The 16,602-nt window shown below is 44.1% G+C and overlaps 1 non-coding gene across 1 annotated transcript; it reads left to right on the forward strand.

Annotated features, from left to right (window-relative positions):
* The first annotated feature begins 12,630 nt into the window (after positions 1-12,630).
* On the forward strand, positions 12,631-12,737 carry LOC127491878 (U6 spliceosomal RNA). The gene has a single exon (XR_007920811.2). It is a non-coding gene; the product is annotated as a U6 spliceosomal RNA (small nuclear RNA).
* Positions 12,738-16,602: the final 3,865 nt, after the last annotated feature.

Here is a 16,602-nt window from a genome sequence, read left to right on the forward strand (position 1 = left end):
GAATGTGTGCAGCCTAAGGTCATGATTTTGCAGAGTACTGTAAATAGTGTGGGAAGCATTGTACGGGGCTACTTGGGTAATCAGCATTGTCCATTAGCCTGTTTAACAATTCTGACACGAGGCCCAGGCTGGTTATGGGCTTCCAAGGCAGTGTGGTCTTGTGAAATAGTAGAGCCCAGGGTCATACCGTATTTTAATGTAAACACAGTTATTCAATCAGAGGAAGAAGTAAAATCACTTCTTGCTCATCGATTATATCTACCTGAATATGAACGCTAATGCTCTTCAATCACAGTTAATTGGTCTTCCAATTCTAAATTTCTGTGCTTGTTTGGGTGTTGTTGCTGTTGTCGTTGTTTTAAGGTTTATTTATTTATTTGAAAGGCAGAGTTTTAGAGAGGCAGAGGCAGAGAGAGAGAGAAAGGTCTTCCATCTGCTGGTTCACTCCCTAAATGGCCACAACTGCCGGAGCCGGGCGCCACAGTGCTAGCTCCATTGTTAGGGTCTTTGACATGCTCAGATGACCTCCCATAATTTACAGTATGGTGACATGTGGCAATGGGAAAAAAGGATTCTCCTAGAAGTAAGAGCTGCATTGCAGCTGGGCCTCAAAGACACAAGAAAGAAGCTCAGGCACTGGAACTAGAACTGAAACTCGGTATAAGGCAGGAATCAGCATCAGCAATAGCAGTGAGTCTACTACCTGCTTTGATGAGGACTTAATTCCCTCTGGCACTGTATCTGTGATTCTTGCCACAACCCACTAAATTCCAGCAAATACTGATCTTCAGGATTCAAAAACAAGAAATCAAAATTTCTGAAAATTCTCAGAAGTTGCCAAAAGCATGCTATCCAGAGTTTTCATATTTTATTTTTGTGTTGTTAAGTAATAAGTTATGATAGTGAGCAGTGAATTTTTTTTTGACAGGCAGAGTGGACAGTGAGAGAGAGAGACAGAGAAAAAGGTCTTCCTTTGCCGTTGGTTCACCCTGCAATGGCCACTGCGGCCGGCGCGCTGCGGCCGGTGCACCGCACTGATCCGAAGCCAGGAGTCAGGTGCTTATCCTGGTCTCCCATGGGGTGCAGGGCCCAAGGACTTAGGCCATCCTCCACTGCACTCCTGGGCCACAGCAGAGAGGAGCAGTGAATTTTTTTTCCTGTGACAGGATTATACTAACATTTTCCAGAGGTATTCTATAAAAATTATGTAATAATGGTTATGGTTTATTGTAATTACAAACCCTAATATGTTTCATGTTATTTCAGTACCATGTAAAAATAATCCTTACCTGATAATTTTTAAAAACACTAAAAGAAAAAATAACAATATATCAACAAAAATAATTTCAAAATTTAAAAAAGAGTGACATTAACACTTAAAATTGTCATTCTTTTAGTAAAAGTTTAAAATACACATGGAAGTAATTAACCCAGTTAAATATAGAAAATTTCCTTTTATTTTACATTGATGATGTTCAAATTGTTAAGAGTGTATTCTGGGGGCCAGCATTGTGGCATAGTGGATAAGGCCACCACCTGTGATTCCAATATCCCATATGGGTGCCAGTTCCAATCCTGGCTGCTCCACTCTGATCAAGCTCCCTGCTTGGCCTGGGATAGCAGCGGATAATAGTCTAAGGGCTTTGTCGCTCCTCCTCTTCGCGGAGGAACAGCACTAGACCCTGCGCTGTTCTTTTGTCTGCTCGGCCCTTCCCGGGTTTGCTGCTAGTCCTTCCCAGGTTGGCTGCCAACCCCACCACCTCCGTGGAGGGGCGGTTCCCCCTGCCACTTTCCCCACTTCCGCGGGGGAATGGCACACCGCCGGCTGGCTCTCTCGGGGGCTGCTCAGATGTTATCCGGATGTTCCTGGTGCATGTTGTCTCTCTCCTCCTTTATAGTCCTCTTCCACCAATCCCAACTCTGCTACCCACACGCCGAGCATGCTGCTCTCCTCCAATCAGGAGCAGGATCAGCTCCTGCAGCTCAGTCAAATTGGCGAGAGGCAGCTGTGTAGAAGTTGTTTACTCCTCTCCCAGCGCCATATTGTGGGAGAGCAGATGCATAGAATAAGTCTTAATTCCAGTAACTCAGTCTAGTCCGAGTTGCTCCCCACAGTTCCCCCTTTCTTTTTATTCTTTGGCGTTGATACACGCCTGTCTTCGGTGCCCCGCGGCACACACTCTGCTCTGCTTGCTGGAGTTGCCCACAGGTGCTTACAAGCCCTACCAATCAGGCAAACCGAATCCGGGTCCTCTCTTCGCCATGTTGTGAGGAGGTTTTTAGGCGCTGATGCGTGCCTGTGTTCGGTGCCCTGCAGTGCATGCTCTGCTCAAGCTGCCTGCAAGTGCTTATCGCCTTACTAATCAGGCAGACCGAATCCAAGCCCTCTCATTGCCGTCTTGTGGGGAGACTTATTGATGTTGACTCGTGCCTATCTTCGGTGACCTATGGCTCATACTCTGCTCGAGCTGCCTGCTGGTGCTTATCGCCTAATCAGGCAGACTGAATCCAAGCCCTCTCATTGCTGTGTTGTGGGGAGGCCTTATTTTTCTCTATTTCTCTATCTCCGGGCATTCCTATCTCTCCTATTTTACTTCTATCTGCCAGCATTCCTATTTCTCTCATTTTACTTCTATACTTCTGTTTCTCTTATCCCCGCAGCTTCCTGGCGCCCGCCCCAAGGCGGCTTCCCGGCGCCCCGCACCGCAGCGGCTTCCCTGCTCTGCGCGGCTTCAGCCCACGCTTCTCTCATCTGCGCGGCTTCCCAGCTTCGCACGCGCTCCACGGTCTCCGCGCCAGCCCTGCGCTCTCCTATCTACTCACGCCCCATGCGCTCTCTCCGCTCGTGACCCAGGCGCTTTCTCTGTGCTCGGCGGCTTCCGCGAATCATGGCCTAGCTCACGTTTCCGCTACCGGTCTTCAGTCTAAGTTCCCAAGGCTAACCTAACGAATTCCAACCTAGCTTATGTCTCTGCTTCTGGTTTTAGTTTTTCGACTTTTGCTCCCCGGGGCTGACTTGACGAATCCCAACCTAGCTTACGTCTCTGATTCGGCCTACCCCCGCGGCTTCATTTTCCCTAACATGTTTTTCTCTACCCGGTATGTTTCCTAACTTTTCTTCCAACAATATTTCTCTCTCATTTCTCCTGGCTTCTCCCCACAGTCGGTATCCGAGTCTGTTTCTTCTTGCTTTCACTTTCACTTTCAACCCTAGATTTCTCCCGGCACTTTTTCCATCCAGCTTTTCCCTAGGCTCTTCCCTAGTCTCTCTCTCCAGTATTTTCCCACTTCTTCCCTCCTAGGCTTCCTATCCGAGTCACGGCACCATTATGTCGCTCCCCCTCTTCGCGGAGGAACAACACTAGACCCTGCGCTGTTCTTTTGTCTGCTCGGCCCTTCCCGGATTTGCTGCTAGTCCTTCCCGGGTTGGCTGCCAACCCCACCACCTCTGTGGAGGGGCGGTTCCCCCTGCCACTTTCCCCACTTCCGCGGGGGAATGGCACACCGCCGGCTGGCTCTCTCGGGGGCTGCTCAGATGTTATCCGGATGTTCCTGGTGCATGTTATCTCTCTCCTCCTTTATAGTCCTCTTCCACCAATCCCAACTCTGCTACCCACACGCCGAGCATGCTGCTCTCCTCCAATCAGGAGCAGGATCAGCTCCTGCAGCTCAGTCAAATTGGCGAGAGGCAGCTGTGTAGAAGTTGTTTACTCCTCTCCCAGCCATATTGTGGGAGAGCAGATGCATAGAATAAGTCTTAATTCCAGTAACTTAGTCTAGTCTGAGTTGCTTCCCACAGGGCTTGGGCCCCAGCAGCCATGTGGAAGACCTAGAAGATGCTCCTGGTTCCTGGCTTAGCCTAGCCTATCCCTGGTCATTGCGGCCATCTGGGGTAGTGAACCAGCAGAGAGAAAATCTCTCTCTCTACCTTTCCCTCTCTCTCTCTTTGTAACTCTGCTTTCCAGTAAATAAACAAATCTTTAAAGAGAGGGAGGGAGAGAGAGAGAGAGAGTGAGGGAGAGGGGTGGGGGGGGGAGAGTGTGTATGTGTGTGTTCTGGGGCAGGCATTGGAAAGCAGCGTGCTGGGATACCTGCAACCCATCTCCAAGTACTGGTTAGAACCCTGGCTCCTCTACTTCTGATCCAACTTCCTGCTAATGTATCCTGGAAGGCAGCAGATGATGACCAAAGTGCTTCAGCCCCTGCCACCCACATTGGTGACCCAAGTGGAGTTCCAGGCTTCTGGAGTTAGCTGGTCCCAGCACTGCCTACTGTAGATACTTGGGCGGTGAACTAGTGTTTAGATCTCTCTTTCCCTTTCTCACTTGCTGTCACTCTGTGCTTCAAGTAGATGAAAATAAATAAATAGCAACAAAAAAGTGTGTCCCAAGCTTCCTCAGGTTGGACATTGGGCCCATGTGACTTTACATAAATTCCTTTCCTTGTTTAATGCTGAAAATATATTGTTTGCTTGCACTGATTTATATTTTGCTATTGAAATCAATACTATATTTGATGACTCAGATATGGGATTTTTTTTTAAATTCTATACAGGAGTCTACACATCTTTCCTACTCTGCATTTTTCTGTTACAGTATTTATAAAGATCTATAGTCTATAGTGAATATTCAAACACTGGAAATATCAGTAAACATTTATTGGATAGTATACAAATAATTAAACATTCAAATCTCCTAGCAAAGTTCACAGCACTTCACAGAATTGCTAATTAAGGACTTATTTTGCTTTCAAAATTTATCTGTTGGAACACCTGTCATAAGATTTATATAATATGTATCGTGGAATAGCCTAACTAAATTTTCTTATTTGCAAGAATAACTTAGCACTAACAAGAAATGAAGCCACAAAAACATGCTTGCAATATGCTAACATATTGACTGACTGACAGGATTGTGGCCATCTTTCTTTTACCTGCTTCTATTCCATTGGCAGGAAAAGTCAGCCTTAACTTTCAACTCCACATATCAGGTTTCCTGTTCTTACTCTAGACTTGACATCAACAGCTTCCAAGGACCCAGTAATAACTAATCTTTAATTTCCACAGCAAAATTATAATACTTTCCCTTGTCGTCCCAATTTCTCACCTGACTTTTCATACAACATTCAGTAAAACACATACATTTCCTAAGAAATTCTTGGAAGGTATCTCCACATAGCAATACCATGACCAACCAATCCTTTCTTCTCTCTGACAAGCCTCATAACTCTTCTCTCAGCTTTCTGCTTGCCTTCAGGATACGTGCGCTAACTGGTCCAGCTCACCTCCACTGCCACCTCTTCAGCATACGGTATTGTCCCCAGGCCGTTCTTGAACCAGATGCTTATCTCTGGTCCGACCAGCTCTACCTACAGGAAATGGGGGGAACGACCTGAAGGCTACTCCCTCAGCTCCAGGTTAGAGGTAGGACAGCTTTCCTCAGAGCTGCTGGGCAAGCTGGGAACAGTGGCTATTGGATGTGCTCCTGTCTCTGACTCACTACAGCTTACTTTTGAGGGGGAAACAACACCTGTAAGCAACAAAATACCCTTGCCTTGTCAAGAGTAGATCCTGTTACCATGCAGGTTGTTTTTGTCATTGAGCACCTCCACACGCACTGATCACTAAAGCAGGCAGAGCTGAACTACTTGGTCCCAAAAAAAGAGAAGGTACAGAGGATTTGAGAATTCCAGAGAGAAACCCAGAGGACAAGAGCTACAGGAGAGGACAGTGTGAAGAGACCTGGGGAAAGAAGCTCCTCTTGGTGCCACAACAAGGAACGGGAAGTTGGATGTCTTTTCTTCTAATAGCTTAATCTCTTCTCGTCTCTCCCCCTTTGCTTTCTTGCATGATGGTAAAATTGTGTTATAATGGAAACTTTGGGCTATCTTCCTATTAGAGTTTGAATAATTTGACTATCCCCCAAAGACCCATGTATTTACTGGGGACTTGGTCCCCAGAGTTTTATGTTTTTAAAATTATTTATTTACTTGTTTGTGTATCTGACAGAGTGACGTAGAGAGGGAGAGCCTGAGAATCTTCCATTTGCTAATTTACACCCCAATATCCAGGGCTGATCCTGGCCAAAGCCAAGAGCGTGGAACTCCATCAAGACTCCATGTGGGAAGCAGGGGCCCAACTACTTCGGTCACCACCTGAAGTAGCACTCTGTTATGGGACACTGGTGTTGTAGGCAGTGGCTTAACCTCCTGTGCCACAACACTGGACTCAACCAAAGTTCTATGTTAATAGTTAAAGGATTGAAACTAAGGGTCAACAGATTAAGGGAGACAATATAAGTTATGCAGTCAGGATCTGGGCCCTTCAGGAAGTTTTCCAATCTTTGGGGGCTTGCCTTTGGAAGGCAGTTCTGTCCACAGGGTTGGTTGTTCAAGTCAAGTTCAGCCCAGCTATATTTCTCAATTCATTGGCCCTCTACATGATGCTTGAACCAATGGGGCTATCTGATCTTAGACCTGAACCCCTAAAACCATAGCCCAAAATAAACCTTCACCCCTCCTAATTTGTACCTCTCAGGTATTTCATTTAAAGAAATGAAAAGCTAACTGATTACTCCCCCCCAAAAAATCCCTTCTCCCCTCTTTATGGTGACAGAGCCCCTGACTTCTGGCTGCACCCATGCCATGCAGATGGATACTGCTTTTCCCAGGCACTGCTGCAGCTTGACAGAGTTCGAGTAGGAGATATCCACACAGTAGGGTCAGGTGGCAACTTCTAGCAGTCATCTTGCAGAGACAGCACATGCCTCCTCTGTCTCCCTCCTTCATCTCTCCCTTCATTGCATTGCCTCAAACACAGAAAGCTTCCATCTTCAGCTCTGAAGTTAGAACAAGATTAACATCTGTGCTCTACCACCATCCTGGCTTCGGAAATGAGCCTCCATTTTCTTTCAATTGCTTTTATTTAGGACTTTTTAAAAATGCATAATTGAACCTAATCTTAAACACTATAGGTACATGAATTTTAATAAAATCTACTCTTAATTTAACAATATATTCATACCTTTTTAATTGATAATAATCTTGATATCATAATTTAATAACTATTTATAGCTCATAAATGTGTCAAAATTTCTATAAACAATATCTTATTATTGAATGTTTAAATTGGTATATATTGGCTGGCGCCGTGGCTCAATAGGCTAACCCTCCACCTATAGCGGTGCCAGCACACTGGGTTCTAGTCCCGGTCGGGGCGCCGGATTCTGTCCCGGTTGCCCCTCTTCCAGGCCAGCTCTCTGCTGTGGCCAGGGAGTGCAGTGGAGGATGGCCCAAGTGCTTGGGCCCTGCACCCCATGGGAGACCAGGAGAAGCACCTGGCTCCTGGCTTCGGATCAGGGCGATGCGCCGGCCACAGTGCGCCAGCCGTGGCGGCCATTGGAGGGTGAACCAATGGCAAAAGAAGACCTTTCTCTCTGTCTTTCTCTGTCTCACTATCCACTCTGCCTGTCAAAACAAAAAAAAAAAAAAAAAAAAAACAAAACTGGTATATATTTACTTGTTAGCTTTACAAGCTCCCTAGCTTTGAAAAACCTACCCCTGCTTTCAAATTTGGGATTATTTATTTAATTTTTTAAATGATTTATTTAATTATTTGAAAGTCAGAATTACACAGAGAGAGAAGGAGAGGCAGAGAGAGATAGACAGGTCTTCAATCCGCTGGTTCACTCCCCAATTGGTCACAACAGCTGGAGCTACGCCAATCCAAAGCCAGGAGCCAGGAGCTTCTTCTGGGTCTCCCACATGGGTGCAGGGGCCCAAGGATTTGGACCATCTTCTACTGCTTTCCCAGGCCATAGCAGAGAGCTGGATTGGAAGTAGAGCAGCTGGGACTCAAACCGGCACCCATATGGGATGCTGGCACTGCAGACAGTGGCTTTACCTGCTACACCACAGTGCCGGCCCCTGGATTATTTATTTTTTAAAGATTTATTTATTTATTTGAAAGGCAGAGTTACAGAGAGGGAGAGGCAGAGGCAGAGAGAGAGAGAGAGAGAGATTGATTTTTCTGTCTGCTGGTTTACTCCCCAGATGGCCACATTGGCCAGGGCTGGGCCAGGAGCTTCGTCTGGGTCTCACACATGGGTGCAAGGGCCCAAACACTTGGGCTGTCTTCTGCTGCTTTCCCATGTGCATTAGCAGGGAGCTGGATCAAAAGTGGAACACCCAGGACTCGAACTGGCACCTGTGTGGGATGGTAACCCTGCAACAGTGGCTTTACCTGATAGGCCACAGCACAGGCCCTGGAATCGTTATTTTTCTGGTTACAACAATACTCTTTTTTCCATAACTTTTCTCATCCTTTTTCGATTTTTGCACTTCTCTTTTTTCTGACTTTAAGCTATTATACAATTAATTTCTCAATTATTTATTATTATATCTACTCTCATGCTAATACTCATTTAATTATTATGCCTAAAACCTGATCTAACTGCAAATGTATATTAAAATACTTAGGACTCACAGTTCCTTTTTTAGAGCTGGGTCTATTGTTCAAAAACAATATCAATAATGATGGCATCTGCCTTCTTCTCTAAGCAGAAGAGGCTAGTATCACATTCAACTTCACCTCATTCAACCCCTCAACCCCCTCAAATTCAAAACCAGAGGATTTGAAAAAGAAGTTGCACTCAGGCTCACTGAATTTGTTCTGCAATGCCCCTGAGAGGACAGCTGTCAGCTCCTTTAGCTCCAGCCCTCAGCGCCTGCTTCTGACTGCAGATGGAGTTGCGTGGTCAGGTCAGAGCCTGTTCACCTCTGGCTAACTTTGGCTGCAGCTGTGTATAGTCACACTGAGTTGGTGAGGTGCAGCAGCAGTGCAGGTCATCAAAAACTTCTCTTTGCCTGCTTCAAAAATCAATCCCTATAAAGTAGGACAAGTAATTGAAGCTTTGTGATTTTTCAGGTCAAGGCCTCAACTATGATCGTAAGTTGATGAAGCATTAGTAGAACCTGTATAGAAAAGAGGTGAGAAGCTCTTGTTGGAATACTAAAATACAAGAGAGACATTTTACAGATTTTCAGTTTTCACTGCTGACAGCAGGGTGATGTATACCATTCTCAGGGTTCAACAGAATAGTGCCCTGTGCACATGGATATGGAAAGAATATATTCTTTTGTAACTTAAGTGCTGTAGCTACCAATATGGTGCAGTTCAAGTGTGCTATCCAAGCAATTTCCAATATAATATATTTTTTAGAAAAACTTAATGCCAACTAGATGAGCTTGATATTTTCTACAATTGTATATCTCTACAAATATGTTTTTCAGATGGTACAAAGAAGAGGTTCTAGCTACTTTAATCAGTAGAAAAAAGCTTAATGGAAATCCTTTAAAGTGGTATATAGATACCTTTAAGAAACTCCATAGATGTTAACTTTCACATTAAGTAGTCCAAGACAGAAAAACGGACTGGGCGGAGACAATGATCATCTTAGAGATCATCAATCAGTCCTGGTGTAAGTCAAGATGCTGATGCAAGGAACTGTATGAAACAATTAACCACAGTGGCACTAGAAAATTTGCTGGAAATCAGAGTTTCCATGTGGAAGCCATCAGGATGCTTTGCCCCGGGATGGGAATACATGTGCCATGAAAATGTGTTCCATGTTCACAATGCCAGACTAAGCTCGTGTCTATACTGCAGGACCTCTGTGGACTGTCCTCAAGCCAGCCCCGATTGTGCTCTTCCAAGAGGGGCTGCAGCCTACAGCAATTCCTCAAAATCCCTGGACCTGTAATGGAGCCACCTGTCTCCATCTCTGGCTCACTGATTTGGAGAATACAGCTCAGAAGATAGAGGGCAGTACTCAGACTGTTTTATAAAAATCAAGCAGACCAAGAGAACAAATGAATTCTTTCTTCTCCTGTAGGCAAGGAGCTCACTGAGTCTGCTGTGGTGCCTCCCTGAGGAATTAAACAGATGCAGAGAATTGTAGAACAGCTTTTTAATATCCAAAGTGTAAAGAAGAATTAAGCCTTAAAATGGAGTTCCATGATAAATTTATCAATTTATTAATTTGTTCCGCTTGTAAAATAGTTTAATTTTAAAGCAAACATCTTAATTTTAAAGAAAACATCTGAAAAGAGCACCTAGTGTTGCCAGTCCTTTGATTTTACAGATGAGGACATGGAGGCTGTGCACAGCTAAGTGGGTTATCTGGTGTGATTCAGTTAGTTAGGAATCTGATGTGGGATGAGAGCCCAGGTCCAGTAATTCTCATATCATGCGCTTGTAATTCCCATGCAACAGGAAAATCACTTTTTAAAGAGTAAACACATGAAGGGGAAAAATGAAAGTTCTTCTATTACTCAACCCTTCATCTCACAGTCTTTTCCAGAGTTAAGAGTTTTATGTCGTCTTTTAGTTTTGTGCCCAATCTCTGTAATTCTCAAATTTTATTCAAAACCATATTACTCATCCATTACTTTATTTAATAAATATTGGGGAAACGCTGAATACATTTTGCTCATATACATCCTGAGTCTCTGCTCTCAAACTTCTCCATCTAGTGGGAGACACAGTATATTCTGTGATCAATGCCAAGACAGAAAGTTACAAAGGAACACAAGGGCCACATTTCTTGAATTGTGAGAAATCAAGAACGGGTGTCTAGAAGAGATAAAACCTTAACTGAGTCTCCTAAGAGACAAAGAGGAGTAAGAAATGGGTTGGATACAGAAGATAAATAATGGATTGAGAGCATGGGCAGAGCACAGCCAAAGCGAAGAAGCAGGGAAGGTGCATGGTGCGACGTGACTGTGGATAGGGAGCAAGCAGGAGAATAAGTTTGAAGATGTAAAGAGATCCTGATCATGAAGGACCTTGTAGGCAATGCTAGGGAGACTGGATAGCAACATGTTTGCCACAATATGGCAAAAGGGATTAGCATGGAAGAGGGCAAGAGGACATGCCAATGATCCAAGGCAAAATGATGAGAACCCAAAATATGACAGGGGAGATGGAAAAGGGACTGCAGAGTCCAGAGCTCATGAGGAGCAGGTACAGAAGCAGGGGGCACCTTCTCTCCAGAGAGAGAGGTGAATGTGTCCTAGAACTGGGAGGCAAAGGCGAGGATGGAAAGTGCACTGGGGAAGTCACACCACGGGAATTGCTGTTAGACCAGTAGGCATAGATGTAGACAGGGAGAGGAAGGAACTGAGCATGACTGCTGGATTTGCAGCTTACAGGGGCTGAGGACAGGAAAAGAGGGAGCAAGTAACCAGACAGTCAAGGAGACTCAAGAATGCTCCAAGGGGTGGGAGTTAAGAAGAGAGATGAAACACCTATAGAACTTACCAACCAGGAACTTAGGGTTCAGTAATGAATAGAGATGAAGAAAATGAAGATTTACAAAAATATAGGAGAAAGAGTTGCAAGGCTGAAGTTGGCGGGGCAATTGGAAAGATCAGAGGTATTGGAGACACGGATAAACTTTACATGGAAAGGCAGGAAACTGAGGGACTTCTCCCCCACCCCCATCCACTCCAGTAAAGCACCCCCCCCCCTTAAAGCACCTATTCCCTCTATAAAATAAAAGCAACTTTGTCTTCTCAGATAGAGTCAGGAAGTAGTAGATTTGGAGGACCTAACAAGACTAAGAGAGATTTACATTGAGAAGAGTGCATAAGGCAGCCATCAGTGGCAGACTTGTAGAGTGACTGTTGCACACCTTTTATGGCCCAGCTGCAAGGGACTCCAAGACGCTAAGGAGACACAGGTCCAGAAGTGTGTGCAAGCCAAACTTTGGTGAATTTTATATAGAACTGATTAGCTCCCAGGAAAGTCTTCTGTGTTAGTCCCTTAAAGTTGCTTTAATAACTTATAAATGATAGAAATTTATTTCTCACAATGTGGAGGCTAGAGACCTGAGATTTGGGTGGGGCGATGTTTGAATTCTGTCCATGTTACAGACAGCTGCTGAATTCTCATTGGTCCTTTCATGGCAGAAAGAGAATGAATGAGCTCTCTTCCTATAAGGGCACTAATCTCACTGATGAGGACTCCACACTCAGGAATTAATTACCTTCCATGGAAGGGAAGTAATTTCAACCTATGAATTGAGGGTAGGTAAGCATTCAATCCATAACACCTTCCTTCTGGTCAGTTATCCACACCTCAGATAAGCCTGTCCAAGGGTCCAGAAATTCTGATTCAAAACACCACTGTTCATCTGGTACTGCCAACATCTGGATTGTAGTCTAGGTGCAAACCTCAAGATCAAAGCTACCAAGGGTCAGAATCACAAGATAATATGTTCCAGTGCTTTGTAACTTTATCAGATTAAATCATTGATTTTTTACCCTTATCATTGAATATTAACCTAAAATGTACTTGTGTGATATACTTTGATGACATTTTTAAAAGTTTCTGTTTGTGTTTAGCTAAAACTACACTCCAGAAAATCAAATGGAGACATCAAAGAATGTGATAATGAATTAGGCAAGCCCGACTATGTTTCTGGGAGAAAGAAAAATCAATGGAAGGGAGAAATTTGAGGTCAAGTGAAAAGAATTTTTTCAAACAAGGCAATTAATTTTATCCCCATCAAAATTAGAATCTATAGTTTATTATATATATAGTTTATATATATAGACATATATATATATGTAGTGCTTATTTTGGCAGCATATATACTAAAATTGGAACAATTCAGAGAAGATTAGCATGATCTTTACACAAGGATAACAGGAAAATTTGTGAAGCATTTCATATTTTGGGGCATTGTTGCATGATGGGCTAAGCATCCACTTGCAACACCTGCATCCCCTGTTGGGTGCTGTTCTGAGTCCCAGCTCCTCTGTTTCTCATTAAGCTTCCCGCTAATGCTCTTGGGAAGGGAACCCAAGAGTTTGTGTCCCTGGCGCCCACAGGCCAACTCTGGCTGTTGTGGACATTTGGGGAGTGAGCCAGCGGATAGAAGATATCTTTCTCTCTGTCTTTCAAAGAAATAAATAATCCTTTAAAAATGATAGACAGACAGACAGATAGATAGATCGATCCTTATACTTCCTACTACAACTTTGGGAATCTTGAGAGTTGGTATTACGTGCAAGCAGCACATGGAGTTATAAGATATGGACTTGGAAATTTGCGATACACCTCCACTGGGCAGTGCAAGCAAGGGACAATGAACACAGGCTTTGAGGCCGACTGACTGGGTTCACATTCTGTTCCATCATTCCTAGCACGGGAACCTTGAACAAGTAATTCGCCTCTTTATCATTCTATTTTCTAATCCCCAAAATGGGAGTCATTTCAACAACATCTATCTTGTAGGATTACATGAGAATCAATGATACAATCCAAAAAAATGATACTTGATAAATGTTCAATAAAGGAAAGCATAGGCCTTTGATTTTTTTTTCCAATTTTTGGGTTAAACAATATAGAAATTCTTACGTGAGAAGAAACATTTTGAAACAAGATACTAAACTCATATTAGAAAATATATTGTAGTTATCAAAACAGTACACTTTCAGCTATGCACAAAAGACAATTTCCTGTTTCTTTTACTCATTCAGTGCTCAGCAAACATTTATTTGGCAGCTGTCATAAGCCAAACACTGTTGTAACTATTTGGCACAGAGAATACATCAAGTAACAAAAACAGAGGAAGGTCTCTGCCTTTGACGATCTTAAATTTTAACCTAAGAACAAAGACAATAAAAATAATAAACCAAGAGCTGGCATTATGGCACAGTAGGCTAAGCTGCTGCCTACGCTACCACATCCCATATGAGCACTGCTTTGAGTCCGGCCGCTCCACGTGTGATCCAGATTCCCTGCTAATACACCTGGGTGTCTAGAACATATATAAAATATTTTAAATAGGTAGTAACCTATTTTAAGATACAAAATTAGTTTGACATAAGTGAAGCCATATTAAAAAGATGATATAATTTCAGTCAAGTGTTGCATGACCTGTAGTGAATGAGTTCTTGGAAAGGCATTAACTTGTAGCCACCCTGCCATAGCCAAATGGTGGGGTTGATAAGGAAGAAAACACAAGATGTTTTACACAAAAGTCTTGTTTTGACAAGGATATAAAAAGAGAAATCCAAGCAGGTTTGCTCCATGGAGCTGCTCCACAGGAGTCTCAGGGAAAGTACGAACGCTGGCTTGGCAACTGACGAACTTGGTTGGAGAAATTCCCCAATCGTCTGAAAAGCCACCCAGTGGGGAGTTCCAGCACCCGTAGCCCGACTGGGTGAGGCCAGCGTTTCAGGCCTGGCCAGCTGGTCTTGCAGTGCTCACCCCTTGGCGTTGGCAGCATGCCCCAGCATGATAGCACAGCGTGCCAAAGCTCCTAGGCCAGCACTGTGGACATCGAGCTGGCCAGTCCCGTGGGGCTGCAGGGATACTGTCATGCACGCTGACCATCTGAAACTCAGACTGGTTCGTTAACCCCGGCTCAGCTTCTGAGCACCTAAGATTCTGGATAAGATTCCTTCTCTGTAACTCTCCTTCTTTCTATAAATAACTGACAGTATTACTTAGACTGAGTGATGAAGTGTGTGTGAGAGATCTTGATGTGCACGCAAGGCATGCTATATTATTTATTGTGCATTGGGGTACTGTGTGCTGCTACCAGCCCCTCTTCTCAGAGGTCTAAGAACCTGCACACATATTTAGCACTGCACTGTTGACACATGTGGCCTTAGGTGAGACTCAGGGGCTACCGTTGTGGAGAGTCCAGCCTGGACACCTTTGGAATGACTCGTGGGTCTCGTCTCGGCTGACTTACATACAGGAGGAAAATGAAGTGCAGGTGCTTAAAAAAAAGATAGATAGATAGATAGATAGATAGATTGATTGATTGATTTATAAGTCAGAGTTACAGAGACAGAGAGAGAGACAGAGAACTTGCATCCACTGGGTCACTCCCAAAATGACCGCAACCCAGGGCTGGGTCAGGCTAAAACAGGTTTTCCATATGAGTGGCAGGGGCCCAAATACTTGAGCCATCCTCCACTGCCATCCCAGGCATATTACCAGGGAGCTGGATTGGAAGTGGAACAGCAGGGACACAAACTGGCAGCCACAAGGGATGCAGGCATTGTGGGTGGCAGATAACCTGCTTATACCACAATCTAGACCCAGCACAGGTGATTTTCACATGTGCTTGTGGACTGGGAAAGCAGGAGGAGGTGGCCTCAGTGCTCAGGCCCTTGCACCCACATGGGAGACCCAGATAAAGTTCTAGGCTCCTGGCTTTGCTCTGGTGCAGTACTAGTTGTTGCTGCCATTTGGAGAGTGAAGAAGTGGATGGATGATCTTGGTGTCTCTCTCTCTCTCTGTAACACTGGCTTCAAATCAACAAATAATTCTTTAAAAAATAAGCAGGTACCTCCTTCTTTGACTTCTTCTTTGACTACGACCTTGTCTAAATATGATCAGAGTTGGTGAACTCAAAAGGCTTCCATAGCCTTGGCGACTCATGAAAAGAGCCTAGGGTGATTACTGATGCCATGAACAAGAGTGTCAATTTGTTAAGTCAACAACAGGAGTCACTGTGCACTTACTCCTCATGTAGGATCTCTGTCCTTAATGTGCTGTACATTGTGATTTAATGCTATAACTAGTACTCAAACAGTATTTTTCACTTTGTGTTTCTATGTGGGTGCAAACTGTTGAAATCTTTACTTAATATATGCTAAACTGATCTTCTGTATATAAAGAGAATTGAAAATGAATCTTGATGTGAATGGAAGGGGGGAGGGAGAGGGAAAGGGGAGGGTTGCAGGTGGGAGGGAAGTTATGGGGGGGGAAGCCATTGTAATCCATAAGCTGTACTTTGGAAATTTATATTCATTAAATAAAAGTTAAAAAAATAAAAATAAATAAAATAAAAAAAATAAGCAGGTACTGTTAGTGTGTGTTAGAAGGTGATCAATTTTATTGAAAATAAAGAAGAAGCAGAGCAGAGTAAGGGGAGCTGGCTGCGGAGGTTGGGGTGTTGAGAATGGAGTGTGGACAAGAAGAGAGGGTGCAGTTTTAACTAAGGAGGGTCATCAGGACAGGCCTTGGTGAGAACGTAGCAGTTTCAAACACACTTGAAGCAGGTAAGGGAGTGAGCCTTGGGGATTGCACAGTCTGCTAGGGCTGCCGCCTCAAAGGACCACACAATGGATGGTGTAAACAACAGAAATTGATCTGCTTACCATTCTGGAGGCTAGGAGTCTGAGATCAGCCTATCAGCGGGATTGGCATTTTCCGAGGCCTCTCTTCTTGGCTTGTGTATATTGGTCTTTCCATCTCCACACAGCCTTTCCTCTGCTTGTCTGTGTCCAGATTGCCTCCCCTTAGAAACACACAACTGCGTTAAGGCCCTGTCTTATGATCTCATTTTAGTTGAATGCTTCTGTGAAGGTGCCATCTCCAAGTGGTCACCTTCTGAGGTACTAGGGATTAAGGACTTCAGCACGTGGGTTTTGGGGAAAGAAAATATGGCCTGGAACAAGGATGGTCCATGCAAAGGAAATGCCAGGACACAAACCTTACCATGGGAGCTTAATTAACATGTTTCAGGGATAGCAGGGCCTGGAGAGAGGAGTGGATGAGAATGAGGCAGGCAGATTACG

The sequence above is a fragment of the Oryctolagus cuniculus genome, chromosome 3, assembly GCF_964237555.1.
Source record: "Oryctolagus cuniculus chromosome 3, mOryCun1.1, whole genome shotgun sequence".
NCBI classification, from domain to species: domain Eukaryota; kingdom Metazoa; phylum Chordata; class Mammalia; order Lagomorpha; family Leporidae; genus Oryctolagus; species Oryctolagus cuniculus.